General features: G+C 24.5%; 1 non-coding gene across 1 annotated transcript; it reads right to left on the reverse strand.

The window, feature by feature from the left end:
- Window positions 1–966: 966 nt before the first annotated feature.
- Window positions 967–1115, reverse strand: LOC145841783 (U8 small nucleolar RNA). The gene has a single exon (XR_014370159.1). It is a non-coding gene; the product is annotated as a U8 small nucleolar RNA (small nucleolar RNA).
- Window positions 1116–16464: the final 15349 nt, after the last annotated feature.

Consider the following 16464-nt stretch of genomic DNA (forward strand, 5'->3'; position numbering starts at 1 on the left):
TATTCATTATATTAATCAAATGTATTTTTTAAATACATAATCGCTGTTTATGTTTCGTATTCTTTAAAAATTTTAGGAAAGTTGAATATTGTTCAGAGATAAGTTACTGTGAAATTAAAAAACTTGGTCTCTAGCTCAAGTTATACCAAAAACATTGATTTAGTTGTTTAACTCTTAAGCCTACAGATAGTAAATATTTAACAAATTTTATAAAATGCATACAGGAAAATATTTTTGGATTCTAAAACATACAAAATATTTTTGTACTTATTTACAATTTTTTAGTTTTTCATAAAAAACTAAGTGTTCATAGGAAAATATAGAAAAAGCAAAGTAAAAAATTTTGCAGCCAAGGTAACAGTTTTAATTATTCTAAGCTTGCTGTTTACTTATTGTAAAAACTATCGAATAAGATAACCCATTTTCTCATAAAAAGTTAACTTGACAAATGAAAGCAACTTGAATAATTAAAGTTTAGTATGTGAACGAATAAAAAAGCAAAGTGTAAGAAGCGAAACCTTTGTTTTTATAATTACAAACCTTAACGCAGGTTTTTTAAGTACTGAAAAAAGGAAGTTAATAGTAATTAGTGTTAAAAGTATTTTTTAACTTAATGGTCTGTGAATAATTAATTTGTCTCAAAACGTTTCTTTTTTTTTAATTTAAAACACCATTTATATTAAACCAAAATGTTTTTGATAAACATTTGAACATGGTTCGATGAAAAAAATTTCTTAAGGTTTTGTTCAACATTATATGATGAAAACTCTAGTTTTTGTCTAAACTTCAACAACATTTCTAAGTTTAACAAGAGCTACATTAAACTTCCAAATAAATACTTTACAAAATTTAAACACCTGCAATTTCCTTGCTTACTTAATTCGGCTTATAAATACGTATGGCCTCTAAGGTTTGGTATAATGTAGGCCCCTTTACAGAGACAAATACCCATCAGTTTAGGAAGGCATCAGACAATCCTCAGCTGGGGTTGCGATCCCAACTGAGGCGCGGTAAGTCATAACTCATTGGAGAATCATCATACCGCAGTCATCATTTGATGATCTTACTGGTCTACTACTAGAGTAGACGCAGGTAAGGATCACCCATACTGAAGAGTGTATATTTGTCTGAGCAGTTTGTACCTAACCGATACCGTGCATGCTAGCGTGTGCGTGACGTCACGATTTGAGAGCGCGCTTGATAATGAGCTTGTACGGAGCGAGTAAAGGAGAGAACATTAAGGTAAGCAGTTATTAAGTAAACAAGATATTCATGAATTTCAAGTTAAATGGAAATATTCTTAAATTTTATCAAAACTCATTTAAGCTATACGATAAAAAAAAATATTGCAAGTTTAGATCATTTGTAAATGTCAATCTACTGCAGTTAAAGTACGGTAGTTTACATTATTTTAACCTTTTTATTTAATAATTACCAAGTGCATTTAAAATGTTTTATAACTAAATTAGCTAGCACCAAGAAATTAAGAGAAAAAGCTATTTCTAAATCAGGGGTCGGCAAACTGCGGCCCGCGGGCCAATTGCGGCCCGCGAAGGGTAAATCTGCGGCCCGCGAGCACATTATTTTTTTGAATGTAATGCGGCCCGCGAAAGAAAGTTTTGTGGCCCGCGAGCATGTAAATGTGGCCCGCTGAGCAAAAATATATTTCAAGATAAATTTTTTTCAGTAATTCGATTTAATTTGATTAGTTTGGTTTTAAATCTCTGTATAACATTTTAAAATAATTAGAAGAAATTACCGCTTTAGTTTAAAAATGTTAATAAGACAGATTATCATTCTGACAGGATATTTTTCTCAGTTTCATAATAACTTCTTTTTTACAACAGCAAGTAATTATCTAAAAAAAAAGAGTGTAAAGAGTGCTTGGATTTAATAAGTTAGTTATAAGACACCTATTTATTAAATAAGTAAATGCAAATGTTTTCCATTTGTGCAAAAGTATTGCACAGTAATTAACTAAAGTATCATTTCTTTATAGCTTAGATATTTTTTTCAAATAATTTTTATACGTTTTCTAAGTTTCTTTTATAGATTTTTTATTTGTAAATGTTATATTTTGGTGTAAAATTATTTAAAATAACATAGTAATAAGAAATAAGGTTTTTGACACATTTTAAATTTTTAGAAGTTTTCTTTGCACTTTAAATTAATTTCTACGCATACCAACTTAAAAAGATGCTCATATTTTAAACCACTTTTTATTTAATACTTTAGTTAGTTTAAGTTTAGTTTATGCATAACTTTCTAACATTGTTGTTTCTACATGTAATACCTAAATTTGTACAGACACATTTAAAGCAATATATATGACATAAAGTAATACAGTTTTTTTTAGGTATACATTTTTATTTTTCAAACATTGTTTTTGTCAAACTAAGTTAATTTTAATGCCTTGCATACCAATACACACAATTACTGTTTTTTGGAGTTACCTATTTAATATAAACTAGATTTAAGGATGGTAAATTTATTAAGTTTGCACATTGTTCAAAACAGTTCAAATTCAAGCAAATAAACAACTAAACATTACCTCACACTCAGACTATCACTATTTGAAGACTTCAAATCTCAGGCCAACTAAATCATTTTTAAGTTTTTGGCTAGAATTGATTTTTGTATACAAAAATAAAAGGAATGTTTTTGTTGACTCAGATTGGCTTTTTCGCTTGAATGAGTGGCAAATTAAACTTATAATGTATGTTTTGCTCAATCCACAGTGTTAGTTTGAGTTATAATATATCTTAAGTTTTAAGTCTTGCAGCTGATATATTTCAAAATATTATTTATAATATTGTGTACATTTAAGTGTGAACAATCAGTGAAGCCAAAAAACTTGAATCCCGTAAAAGCTTTGAATTTGAAAATTTATGCTTAAAAAATCTGGAAAAAAAACTTGCATTTGAGAATTTTTGATAAACCTGAATTTCAAACAATTTTTACATGTAAAGTAATGAAGTTTCCAAAAAATTTTTTATGATGTCAAAAATTACCAAATAAATATTTTTTTATTAAAAAATATATTAAAGTAGCTTAACAGTATTTTTTAATATTGATTTACTTTTTAAGACATTTTTTAACTTTAATCAAACTTTATACTAAAAATAAAAGAAGGAATGTACTTCCAAAAACTTTGTATTGGTGCATTGCACCTTTACTTGTAAAATTTCACCGGTTGTTGTGCTTCGCGTTGGAACTAAACCAAGAAATTCTACTAAAATGTCTAAGTTAAAAAAAATCTATAAAAAAAATTCTCAGATGAGCAAAGGTTTTTCTATCAGTGCTCTCATGTTAAGAGATTGATTAAAGTCTTAATTTGATTTATTCGACTTTGTAACCTTAATGCATTTCCTAAACACGACTTCTTGTTGTCATTGAAGAAAAAAGTTTTTCATTACCGCCAACATAAATTCTTTAAAGAAGGTTTCAATTAAAAAAGGTATCTCATTTTAAGTAATAAATTTTGCTACTTTATAACTTGCCTTAATAGTTTTTTCTGATCATTCTGTAGTTACTGAAGATAATCATGTGCTTTTTGGAACTGACTTTGGTGATTTTTTTTTTATCGTTTCTCGCAATAACTCCTAACTAACGACTTTTTATTCTTGTAGCTCGTCCTATATTTTACTAGCACTATTTTTAAATGCAATACTTTCATTGCAGGTAAAGAATTGCTAGAATGCTTAATAAAAAATAAGTTTTTCTACTTCACTAATGACCCAATAAAGTTTTATACTTTTGTTAAATTTCTTTAAGAAACTTAATTGTCCAATCCAGCTGACTTATATTTTTTTGGCATGTAATTTAACTACTGTTAATAACCTTCGTAATTTCTTTATGTTGTGAACTTTATTTTAACTTGGTTGCTACACAAACAGGCTATTTTAAAAGCTTGAAAACTCAGGTGTGTGTGAAACTTTTATTTCAAACACTTTAAAGAAATGTTCCAATTCTCAGAATAGTTTTTATAACTGTAGTGTAATATACTAATTGTAGTTTTTTCTTGTTTTCTTACTATTTGTGTACTTTTTGATAATGATGATATATTAAATAGGTATTTAAGCTTGATTAACAGCTATTTTTTAACTCTTTCAACTTTTAATAAACTTAGGCTGGTTTGATACAACTCAGACATTTTTGCTTTTAAAATGGCAACCATGTAAAAGACTAATTACTAATAAAATATTTTATTAAAGTATTCCAGAACTTGTTTTAGCTTTCTGGAATACAAAAAGGTATTAGTTTTATTAAGTTAACTAATTACTAAATTTTTTAATGAGTGTAAATTATTTACCACGCAAAAACTTTTTTCAAAGTAAATATTCTTAGAACTATGAAAAAAGGTAACTAATATAACAAATGTACAAAAATAACCCATAAATTGTCTTTCAAGTTAGGTTTTTATAGAAAGTTAGGTTGTAGATAAAATTAAATAAATATTACGTTTAACTTATTAAGTGCTTATGAAAGTACATAGTTTACTAACACTTATGTATATTAGTCAACGTAAATTCCATTCTAAAAAATATTAATTTAAATAGGCATTCTATGTATAGCTAAAAGTCTTTTAAAATAATAAGGTGAATAAAACTAAAACTTTTATCTAGTGTGACTAAAACTAAAGCCAAAAGATTTTTCAAATTTCACTAAAACTAAAACTGCGGCCCGCGAAAACTTTGGAGACTTGAAATTTGGCCCGCGACCACCAACTGCCTGCCGACCCCTGTTCTAAATAGAAAGAAAGTAAAGTTTTCTCTAGAAAGAATATCTGAGATATAAAATGTAGTGCATGAATCTTTTATAGCTTAAATACAGTACTTTAAAACATTTAGGTGTAAACAAAAATTTGTTTTCTAAAACTATGTCAATTATAATTCTATAAGTAGTTTTACAATATCCATATCATAGAAAAGTGTTTATTATTTTTCTTTAAGAAATTCTAAAATATTTTATAAAGTTTTATTGTTTAACAAAGCAAATAATTTTTTCGATATTTTCGAAAATAATTGCGAATTTGTTTTGTATTTGTAAAAATATCACAAGATAAAATAAAAAAAAAAGCTCTTAATAGACTTTCTACAGCTCCTTTTTTACATGTGTTCTTTCATAAGATATTTTTTAAAACTAAGTTATTTTTTTCTATAAAAGTTGTTTTTACAAAACTACCATGAGTTTAACCTATAACAGTAAAAATAAGTTATTTGTAATCTAAGTATTTTTATTTTTGTAATAAATAATCTCGATTGTTAAATTACATTTCATCGTCTTTTTTATTTTGAAATAAAACATTCTGTTTCAAGTAAAGTGTTGCATTTTGTTAAAACTACAATTTATTTTATTTGAAAATTACAGACTACATCTGTCAATAATTGATTATATCAAACATTTTCTTCTTGGTACCAATTTGTAGATCAATACTTTTACTAACAGCATAGAAACAAAAACCTGCACTCGATTTTGCATAGAAAACTTTTTTTTTGTGAATTATGACGACATATGTTTTTAAGAGATTTTAAAGTAGTAGTTTTTTGTAGCTTGCAAATAATATTTTAATACGTTTTCTGCTTATTTATTTCTCAAGTTTTTTATTTTTTAGCTCTACGTTGAAATAAATAAAAGTTTCGAGGTTTTTTGTTAATTTGAAGAGTTAATTACCAAGAGGTAGAACTATAATATTAAATTTTTAAAAAGTTTGTATATATTTTCTTATAAAACGTTTATTCAAACATTGTAAAAAAATATAAATTAAATTAATAGTAAGTTTGAGTAAAACATTTTTGCATGTAAATTTTTAAGACTAACTTAAAACTACCATATTTTTTAGAAAGTCATACCAGTTTTAAGATTGCTGACTTGTGTCCGATAATTAGAATGGAAATTATTTTCTACTGTTCGCAGAAAACTTGTAATAATGTTGAAAAAATTAAAGCTTTCTTTAAACATTGTTATGGCAGCTTAAAAGTTTCTTTAAAAAAATTTGACAGCTGTTTTATGTAGAATGAGAAAACAAAGCGTTAATTTAAGATAAAACGCAAAAAAAGTAAATTTTTTATTGAAAAAAAAATTTAAAATAAATTATTTTTTAGGTATACAACTGTATACTTATAAAAAATTAAGTATCGTTGATGAAGAAGCTATTGTAATGACTTCTAAGTTGGAAAAAAAAAAGTTTTTTACAATGTTATATTTTTAATATACTGCATAAACTATTTTTATAAAAACTACTGAGTTATTATAATTTAGTAAAAACTTAAGTATTTCTAGTTTAAGTATTTAAGAAACAAATAGTAATTTAACTCATTACTTGAAACAATTTTTTGAATAAGTAAATAATCAAATAAACTTAAGTCATTTACCTCCTATACTTTGTTAATCTGACCAATATAAAGAGCCGAAACTTGCTTTTGTTTTTTTTTTAACTATAAAAAGTTTTTGGTTTTATAGCAAACATTTAATTTATGGTTCCTTTAACAATAATTAGTAATCATACAGGCTGTGATAACTGAAAAATTTATTTTAAGCTCTTCATCATGTTTTGCTAGCTTTAAAAACTTAATAAAACTCTATACTGTTACTTTTATCATTAAGTTTACCTCAAAATGTGTAAACCTCAGCGATAACTTCTGTATTTTAATCTACTATCAGCATAAGTCTAAGCATTTTTTCTTAAAAAAAGTTTTAGTGTATCAGCTGCAAATAGAAACAAAATAATTTAAATTTTAAACCTAGTTGTGCCTGATCTATTCCTGAGAAGTTGTAAGAAGACTGTTTGAGAAAAAGCTGCGTTTATTGCAAAGAAAAATGCTTTTCAACTTTCAAACTGCAGTTTTTTGTAATTTTATACTGCTAATGTGTCAAATTATTTTATTCACACAATTTTCCTTAAACAAACGCTAAAAGCTATTCAGTATTTAAAATGTTATATAAACTAAAATCTAAGTACGTTACCATATAGATGTGCTCTAAAAATACTTATTGCAAACTTATTGTACATAAGTTTTACTGAATACTTTTTAATTAATAAACTTGTTGACTCTTTAAAAAAATCACCGAACTGTAATTAAATATTTTTTAGTATAAAAAATTACTTGAGCTAAATCGTGTTGATTAAATTACATTTTAACAGCCATATATTATTATGTACAAATTATACTTTACGACGGAGTTTTATTTGAACCTTTCTATGTTTAATGCTATCTTTAACAAAACAATAAAGAATGAATTGTTAAGGATGTTATTTGATTATAAAAAAAAAAATAAGATTCTTTTTAGGTTTTTACTAACAAATTACGAAAAGTAAATATAACATTTAGCTAGTATTTTATAAAACTTGTTTAGTTAATACAACTTGAAACTTAAACATATACCATAAGTATATAACTTATACTAATGTATATCAGTTAATAAAAGTTTATAAACTTTGAATGATTATTATATTTTTCACAAATTGTACAGTAGTCTTCCTTTATTGTACCAACATATGTTTCTGTGTGTTAACGAATCAACACACTTCAACTGGGTTCTGTAAAAAAAAATTACTTTAATGATTATTAATTATTAAGTCTAAAATAAGTAAAGTAAGCTAAAATTAATAGAATTTTAGTTTACTTTACTTATTTTAGTACTTATTTTAGACTTAATAATTACAAATACTATACAGTTTTATAACAGTCGGATTTAGTATTAAGTATTTTACCTATTATTAACTATAATCTGTAGAAATTATTTTTATTTAATGAAAACATGTATACACCTACTTTATTCTATGCTTCTATTCTTTCATATCAGTAACTATTTTTTACAGAACCTAGTTGAAGTGTGTTGATTCGTTAACACACAGAAACATATGTTGTTAGAATAAAGGAAGACTACTGTAAAAAAATTTTTATTTATATTCCAGTTAAGTTATTTCACTAGGATATTTTGTTAGCAAAATATTAAACCTATGTTTTTGAATAGTTATTATATTTTTCTAAACTTATATTTATGAAATATAATTTGAGTTGAAAATAATTAAAAAACAAAAAAACCTAAAAATATTTTTTAACTGAGATTTTAACTTTAAGAACTCCCTAGAAATTAATTAGAATATTATAATCTTCTATTGCGGGTGTTACTTTTGCTTGTATGTAGTATAGTATTAATTAAACTTATAATACATGGAATAAAACTTTAATTACTAAATAATTTTGTATTTAAAGAACTTGTATTAAGAAAAAAATTATTCTTAATATTATTAAACTAAACATAGAAATTTTGCTAAAAACATTTTATATAAAATCATTAAATGAATTGTTTCAAAGTTTTTAATTTGAATTAAAATTGCTTAGTGTGTGCACAGAAAATTGTGAAATTATGGCGATTTTTGGTTTTTTTAAACTAAAATAAATGATTGTTAAAACATTAAGCTGATAAGGATTCATAATAAAAATTAGTCAATTAAATATATTTTCATCTAATAAAAATAGTGTATTATTCATTAAACATTTTGTAGAAAACAGTATTTTTATAGAAAAGTCAATCAAACTATTAAGTATTTTAAGAAGCAAACAAAGTTGCACCAAACTCTAAACAATTATTTTTTAAACGAATTTAAATTAATGTAAAAAATACAACACTTGAATTGAACATATTTAAAAAAACTTTAAAAGTCTGAAAAGAAAGCGTAAATAAATCTTATTATTTTCTATAACTGTTTTTTTAATAATGAATTATAAATCAGCTTATCAATAATTTATAAATATTTTTTTAATGCAGAACTAAGTTACTATTTAAAATAGTATTATGTATTTATGTTGCTTTTAAAGACAATAAAATAGCTTATACAACAGCATTAGAACTTGTAAGTTTTTTTGAAACGCAAGTTGACCTTATAGTATTTTTGTAGATTTAGTTACTGGAACTAGCTATTTATAGCAACTCTATGTCTTGCAGTACGGACATTGTAAAACTTAGACAGTTTGCTAAAAGTAAGAACTTTATTTCTGAAGATTGCCGAATAGACATAGTAAAAAGCAGTGTCTATAGTGTTAAAAAATGTCCAGCAGTAGGATTTAAATTAATTAAAAATCACAATTTAAGTCCTACTGCCGAGAATATAGACACTGCTCATACCATGTCTGCTACCGAGAGTAGCAAATCACAGAATCACTTCTAAGATGTTTTTCATTCGTTTAAATTTATACAAAACAAAATTTTTCAAGCTAAATAAAAACTTAAAAAATTTATTTTATGCTTTTGTTCGTAAACTTAAAAGAGACAAAGAGACATTTCATGGACATTAGAGAGTAGAAACAATTCATGGACATTAGAGAGTAGAAACAATTATTAAATAATCAATAACAAGGACCATGTCAGAAAGTCATTAAGACTCTACTACTATTAAAAAAAACTAAAACCATGCCGTTGTCATTTTTTATTATACGACAAAAGAAAAGAGTTAAAAACTTTTAGTATAAGGACCTGGTGTACGAAAAATCGTTTTGGCTATCGAGTCGTACACCACATGTTTTACAATCTACTACAAGCTAATAAAGATTACTTTTTTTATTAAAATCTTTAAACTTCAACAAAAGTAAAAAACGATAATAAGAAAACAGAACTAAACAAAATTTATCTAAGAAGTAGATTTACTTAAAAAGTTTGTATTCAACATTTACACCAAAACTTGTCTAATAAGATACAAATGAAAATAAAATCTAAATCTGCTTAAAAGATTAAAAGGTAGAAGTAGAAAACATTTTTATACTTGTAAACATTAACTTATAACATAATAAACAACCCTAATAGCAAACATGAAAATACTTGAAAGATAGGTTTCAATTTATCTAAAAAAAAGTAAAAATGAAATAAGCTGATACATTTTTACTTTAAGTTTTATCAGTACTTTATGCTAATATTTTGCTTATTTATTCGTTTTATTTGATAATGTGATTGAAAACGTTTGAAAAACTATATTGAATTGATAGACAAAAAATAAATCAATAACTTTTAAAATGTTTGAATTCAACCTTAAACAAAATTTAACTTTTATAAAATTTCAAAACTTATAAAAAAAATTAAATGAGTAATGTAACTTTTACGAACTATGTACTTGTTAAGAAAAAAAAAGTGTTAATAAAAACAATTTTTCTGAGTTTTTAAAACTTACTTTTTTACAACTTAAATACTTTTCTAAACCTAAAAGTGTAACTACAACAATACAAAAAATGTTCGCAAAAACAAAGAAAAACATATTAACTTGTTATAAGTTTACTTAAAACAGTAATCTCAAACATCATTTATAAAACTCTTTCAAAGCAAATACATCTACAACTAAAATTTGACATTGGCGAGCTGGAAAATCAAAGAAGTTTATAAATGTGCTGAACTTAATTCAAAAACGTAAACTTAAAAATAATCTAAAGAACAATCAAATAAAACATCCTGCAACTCGACTGAACCATTGTTATCTAAACCCAAAAAATAAATGTATGTAAAAAAATTTTTGGTCTAAAAGAAACAATTACTGGTATTCTTCTTGTTCAAAAATGTGTAAAAGAGTAGCAGTAATAACTTCATTCTGGAAATTTCCAAAGTAACTTAGATTTTTTGAACATAATGTTAGCTCAGTTTATATTTTACTACCTTGATAGACTAGTGCAGATTTATGTACACTTTTATTATTAAATCTATGAAGAAAAAAGTTTGTTTCTGAAGACTTCGTGTGATAACTATAGATTTTTTATACTTTTATAGTAATCATTAAACTCACCAGGTAACAAAGTATTCTTATTTTTAAATATAAAAAGACCTAACTCATATAGATACAGATTTAAACAATCAATTTACACTTTTATTTTTTAATTTCCTAAATTTTAGATCATATTTCTTAATAGTTTTTCAATAGTTTATTGAACAAACGACAAGATGCTCAAAAATTTCTTATATTTATATTACATTTCAAATATTTCTCATAATGTATGCATCTAAATGCTGTGTTTAATAGAAATTTGATATCACTTATATATTTTTATTTGCTGTTCTTGAACACAACAAACCATACCTAAAAACCAGAGAATTAAAGATTAAATATAGCATTTTTTTATTTAAAAAAATTACTTTCTGCATCTTTTTTTTTTTTTAATTTTGTTTTTGTAGCTTCTATATGTTCTGATCAGTTTAAAGTGCTGACTAAAGGTTATTCTCAAATATTTATAAAATTCGTCTTTTTAATATCTCATTTATGTATTTTTACACTAAAATTCATGTTAAATCTTTTTTTCTACTGGATTTAAAAGCATACTTCTGATTGTATTAAGATTTAGTTTGAGTTTTTTTACCATTTGCATATTTGATACTTTTTTTAGCTTTACTTTTAGTGTCATTAAAGTTTGTGTTTTTTTCAATATTTCGTATAACAATGTATCATTTGCAAAGTTAAAGATCGTAAGACTGGTATAATTCTGTAAGTCATTTATAAATATTAAAATTAATAATCGTCACAACGATGTTAAATTATCAAATCTTATTCATTCGGATTCGTAAAGTTTAATATATAAATTTTAAATTTTAGTTTAATTTAGAAAGCAAAACTGAGCTTTGTTTATAAACAAAAGTAACAAGTGAACTTATTATCTGCATATTTTTTTAAGTTAACCTCTTTTTTTTTGGAAAAGATAACACACATAAAATACTAACCTAAAAGTGTTTGTATTAGAAAGTTTTTCAATATCAGGGTGAAGTCAAGAACATAAGAGAAAAATATATTGCTCAAACAGTCTACATTTTAGATACACTAGTGTTGGTATGTTTCATTCTAAATTTTTAACCTTTTTTTGCTTTTATAATTATTAAGAAACAATGATAAAGTTTTTCTAAAATTAAAAAATGTACTTTCAATGTTTGCTATCGATACTTTTTAATCGTTTTGTTTTTATTATTATATTGTTTATTGTGCAATGTTGGACTCAGGCATCAAAACCTGAGCAACTTAAACAAGACACACAATGAGAATAATGAAAATAAAAATATTCATATTTTACACAAAATAAACATAAACAAAACACCAAACATGGTCAAAATTTAAAAAACTCATTAACAAGATTAAATTTATTTGATTGATATAAAAGGCGATAACTTACTACGCACTAAATCATTCGTACAAAAATAATTATATTCTGTCATGGAGAGGCGTAGGGAAAAAAAACTAATTAGTATTAAATCTTTAATTATATTTTTATGTACTGTTTTTGTGAAAAGTTAATGAATTTTACTAATATTTATACTATTCTAATTAAATATTTTTAATTTTAAATCGAAAATGTTCCGACTTCTCACACTATACTATATCCTGTGGTAATTTGTTTCACATAGTCTCTACTCTCTGAAAAAATGAACCTTGCCACTGACTGTTGTTAAAATTATTTTTACATTTTTTTTTTGTTATTTCCTCTTAATTGATATTTAATATGGGAAAAACTGAAAACTTGACTGAAAAAAGCCTTATATTTCCCATTAATAATTTCGTAAAGCATAGATAAATCAAACTCCCGTCTTCTATACTCTAGAGACATCAATCCAAGTTTAACCAATCTTTCATTAAATGATGAATGGGATATGTTACAAAGACTACATATCAACCGGGTAAAACTACTTTGCACAGACTCAATTTTGTTAATATATTTTTTTTAAAGGGTGACCAAATTTGTTTGTTGTATTCAAGCTTGGGACGGACGTTAAATAGTTTTGTTAGAATAGTAGCTGAGTTAGTTTTAAAACTATTTAATGTTTGATAGGATGAAACTTGTGCAACATTATATAAACAGCTTATGTGTTCGTTTCATTTTAAATTTTCCTAAATCCTTAAAAACTTTAACTGTTGGTGTCTTAGTTTTATTGATAAAGAGATCAATCGGGTCAAACGTTTTGCTTTTCTAAATTGTTAGAATCTTAAATTTCGTAGGATTTAAATCGAGTTTTCTGGATTTGTAGATATTATCCATTTGTAGATATTATCTAGAGTGGATTGTAAAGAGATATTTGACTCACTAAATATTTTTGTATCGTCTGCAAATAAACTCATATCACTTTTAATATCAATGTTTGAACTAATGTCATTAATATAAATTAAAAAAAAGGAGGGGACCAATTACACCACCTTGTGGTACTCCACTATACATAGATAAAAGATCTGACATCGTATCGTTAGTGACCACTATTTGTGATCTCCAAATTAAAAAAATATTTAACCACTTCACTGAGTATTCATGTAGTCCATACTGACTCAATATTTTTAACAGTCGTTTGTGTGATACTGAATCAAAAGCTTTTTGGATATCAGTGTAAACTACTTTGATATATTCGTTTTTGAGATAAGGAACTATCCATGAATTTATGCATGTTAATAGTTGAATGTTTGACGAGCGGTTAGGGACAAATTTGACCAAATTGTTTATCAGATAATCTCATACTAGTTATAGCCATAAAAGATCAAACTAAATTCTTAAATACTTTTTTATCTAAACTATATGTAATTGCTTTCTAAACACATAAGTCTTAAGTGGTTATTTTTCATGCAAAATTAATATACTATTTGAATTTAAAGTTGCATAAGTTAGAAAACTGTTTGAACTAGAGTGCTCAATACTAAAGAGCTTAATTAGTTTATTCAATTGTTACTTTGCCTAACAATGTTTCTCCTATAATTAATGATGGCGCGAAGCATCTCAACTATGTTGATGATGGCCGTAATAACTACTGATTAAAAAATTTTCTCCTAAAAGGATCCTCAGCTTTGCTTAAAAAATTTCTTAAATAGAACAGTACGCAGTTTAAAAAATTCAAATACACTTTAAAGCTAACAAAGCTTAGAACAATACAATCGAAGTTAGTACTTTACTTAGTATCAAGAACTTTATTGCAATAAAAATACTTTACGAAAAAAGTAAAAAGCTTACACAGAACGTTTTTTAGTTTTAATTATTTTATACACCAAAGTATGGACCTTAACTTAGAATAAAATACTAGCGTTTAAAAAATATTATCTACAAAAGGTTATATATTTAGACTTTTACTGGTAAAACTTTAATCTATATTTCGTATTTGTCGCAACTCCAACCACTATAGTTGCAAAAAGCCCAAGATACAAAAACAAAACTTTATTTTGTTTGCTTAGCAGCTTAAATTACCAAAACTCTTTTGTAGAAATATCTTGGCTAGTAACAGTTTAAAAGTCTTATGCTTTAATTCGTTGCAAGCTCTTGAAAAAATGTTTAAAAAACAATACTGGTGTTAAAATATAAAGTCCCTTTTGATTATTTTGAATTAAATTATATTCAACTTTTTTTTTAATTCTTTTGCAACAGTTTTTACTTCGTTTTTCTTTTTTTTTTCTTGTTTTTTAGGTAACTACTAAGAGTCTTATTTTATAGATTATTATTATTTATTACAGTTAAAACTGATAAACTATTTATAAATTTATGGTTTTTAAATACATGTAACACTTAGATAAAGATTTTATAAAAAATTCTTATTAAGAACACATAATCAAACTTTGGCTACATATGTTGTTTTTATTATTTTAACTTTATGACAATGCTCTTTTATTTAAACTAATAATTCATCGAATTTATATATAAAAACTTTAAAAGATCAGGCAATCTTAATATCTAGTAAGATGTCAAACTTAATGAATCTATAAAAGTTTCACTAAAACAATGTCATTGTATGGTATTTCAAGGGAACTGGTTAATTCTTAGATATTATAATACTAAACGTTTTAAGTATATACAAGAAGTCTAAAACTAAAAAGAATGATATTCTAAAAAGATTAAACAAGCTGCTTTGATAAAACCCTACTTAAAAGTGCTCTGTATTTTAATAAATTAAAGTTTACTGATGCGATGGAATAAAAACTAATATTTTTTTCACTAAGTAACTCAGTATAATACAAAACGATTAATGTTACATTAAAATTTTATGGAAAATAGAAAGAACATATAAAAAAACACTAAATTTTTAATAATATAAATAATACAGTTTTTGTTCATAAACAAACACGTACAATTTTTTTCAATAAAGAAAGACTAGTAAATATTCAATACTTAAAGTATTTAGGCTTAAATGATGTCAACATATAAAATATTTTTTTTAGAATAGAACAAATAGTTTTAATACATATACTTTATCAAAGTTAGTTGTAAACAAACATATCAAAACCAAGCTGATACTGTTTGATATTTTGTAATTTATAAAATATAAATTTGTCTAGCAATTAAGTCTAGAAACCAATAGTTATATTTATTAGTTCTTAAAGTAACTGAAAAAATTAAAATGAAACTAAAACAAAATGTAAAAACATAATATCTATAGATAAATAAAAATGTTAAAATGTCACTAGGGTAGTAAATTTTTCACTGGAAAAAGTTTAACGGAAAAAAAAATAAGACAAAGAGCTCTATCAAAAACAATATATTTTAATTAAAATTATATAAAAAATTACTTTATTAAAACATTTTAAAGTTTGCATAAATTTTCCTAAATTTACGGTCATGAAGTCTTTTTTCAATTCTAATTAAAATATTGAAATTTACGAAAAAAGACACCTAAATTTGTTCAGTCTATTTTTTCCAGTGAAAAATTTACTACCTTAGTGACATTTTAACATTTTCTTTTATCTATAGATTTTACTTTTTTACATTTGTTTTAGTTTCATTTTAATTTTTTCAATTACTTTAAGAAATTAATAAGCATAACTATTGGTTTCCAGACTTAAGTGCTATTTTTTTGAAGAGCTAAAAATGGTACTATAATGAAATTTAAAGATTACAGCATAAAATATTTAACTATGTCCTAGATATGACGTTAAAAGGTATCCAGGTGGTGTACAACTCGATAAAAGAAATGTTATTTCGTGCATCAGGTCATAGGACCAAATATTTTAAGCGCTTTTTTCACGCTCAATAAACAATATATTATAATCAAAAGATAATGCAATTTAAAAAAAATTATTAGAATCCAAGTTGAAAGAAAGTATTGAATTTCACTATAATGTCGTCGTTGTCTGAATAGTTGAAGTTAAATGATTAATTTAGTAAACTATATAATTAAAAACTTTTTTATTTACAAAAATAAAACAACAAAAACACTATAAAGCTAAAAAAAAAGTTTATGAATCTACTTTGATATAACCCTACTTAAAAGTGCCATGTATATTAACAAATAAAAGCTTTTTGCGGAAAAATAAACTTGTAAAATTACATTTAACAAAAATAAACGTGTTTATACTACACTTCTAAAGTAACATTGAAAATTTTAACTAAAGTTGAGTTTTAATTTTAGAAGTAGTGCACCACGTTAACTTAACACAGATTTTTTAATTAAATAACTTATGTAAAATGAATGTTTTTTATTTGTTGGCTCTAATTAGGTAAAAATGTTATTGCACATCATAATAAGTTTATACTT

Source organism: Thalia democratica, chromosome 7 (assembly GCF_965202585.1).
Source record: "Thalia democratica chromosome 7, ktThaDemo2.hap1.1, whole genome shotgun sequence".
In the NCBI taxonomy this organism is placed as follows: domain Eukaryota; kingdom Metazoa; phylum Chordata; class Thaliacea; order Salpida; family Salpidae; genus Thalia; species Thalia democratica.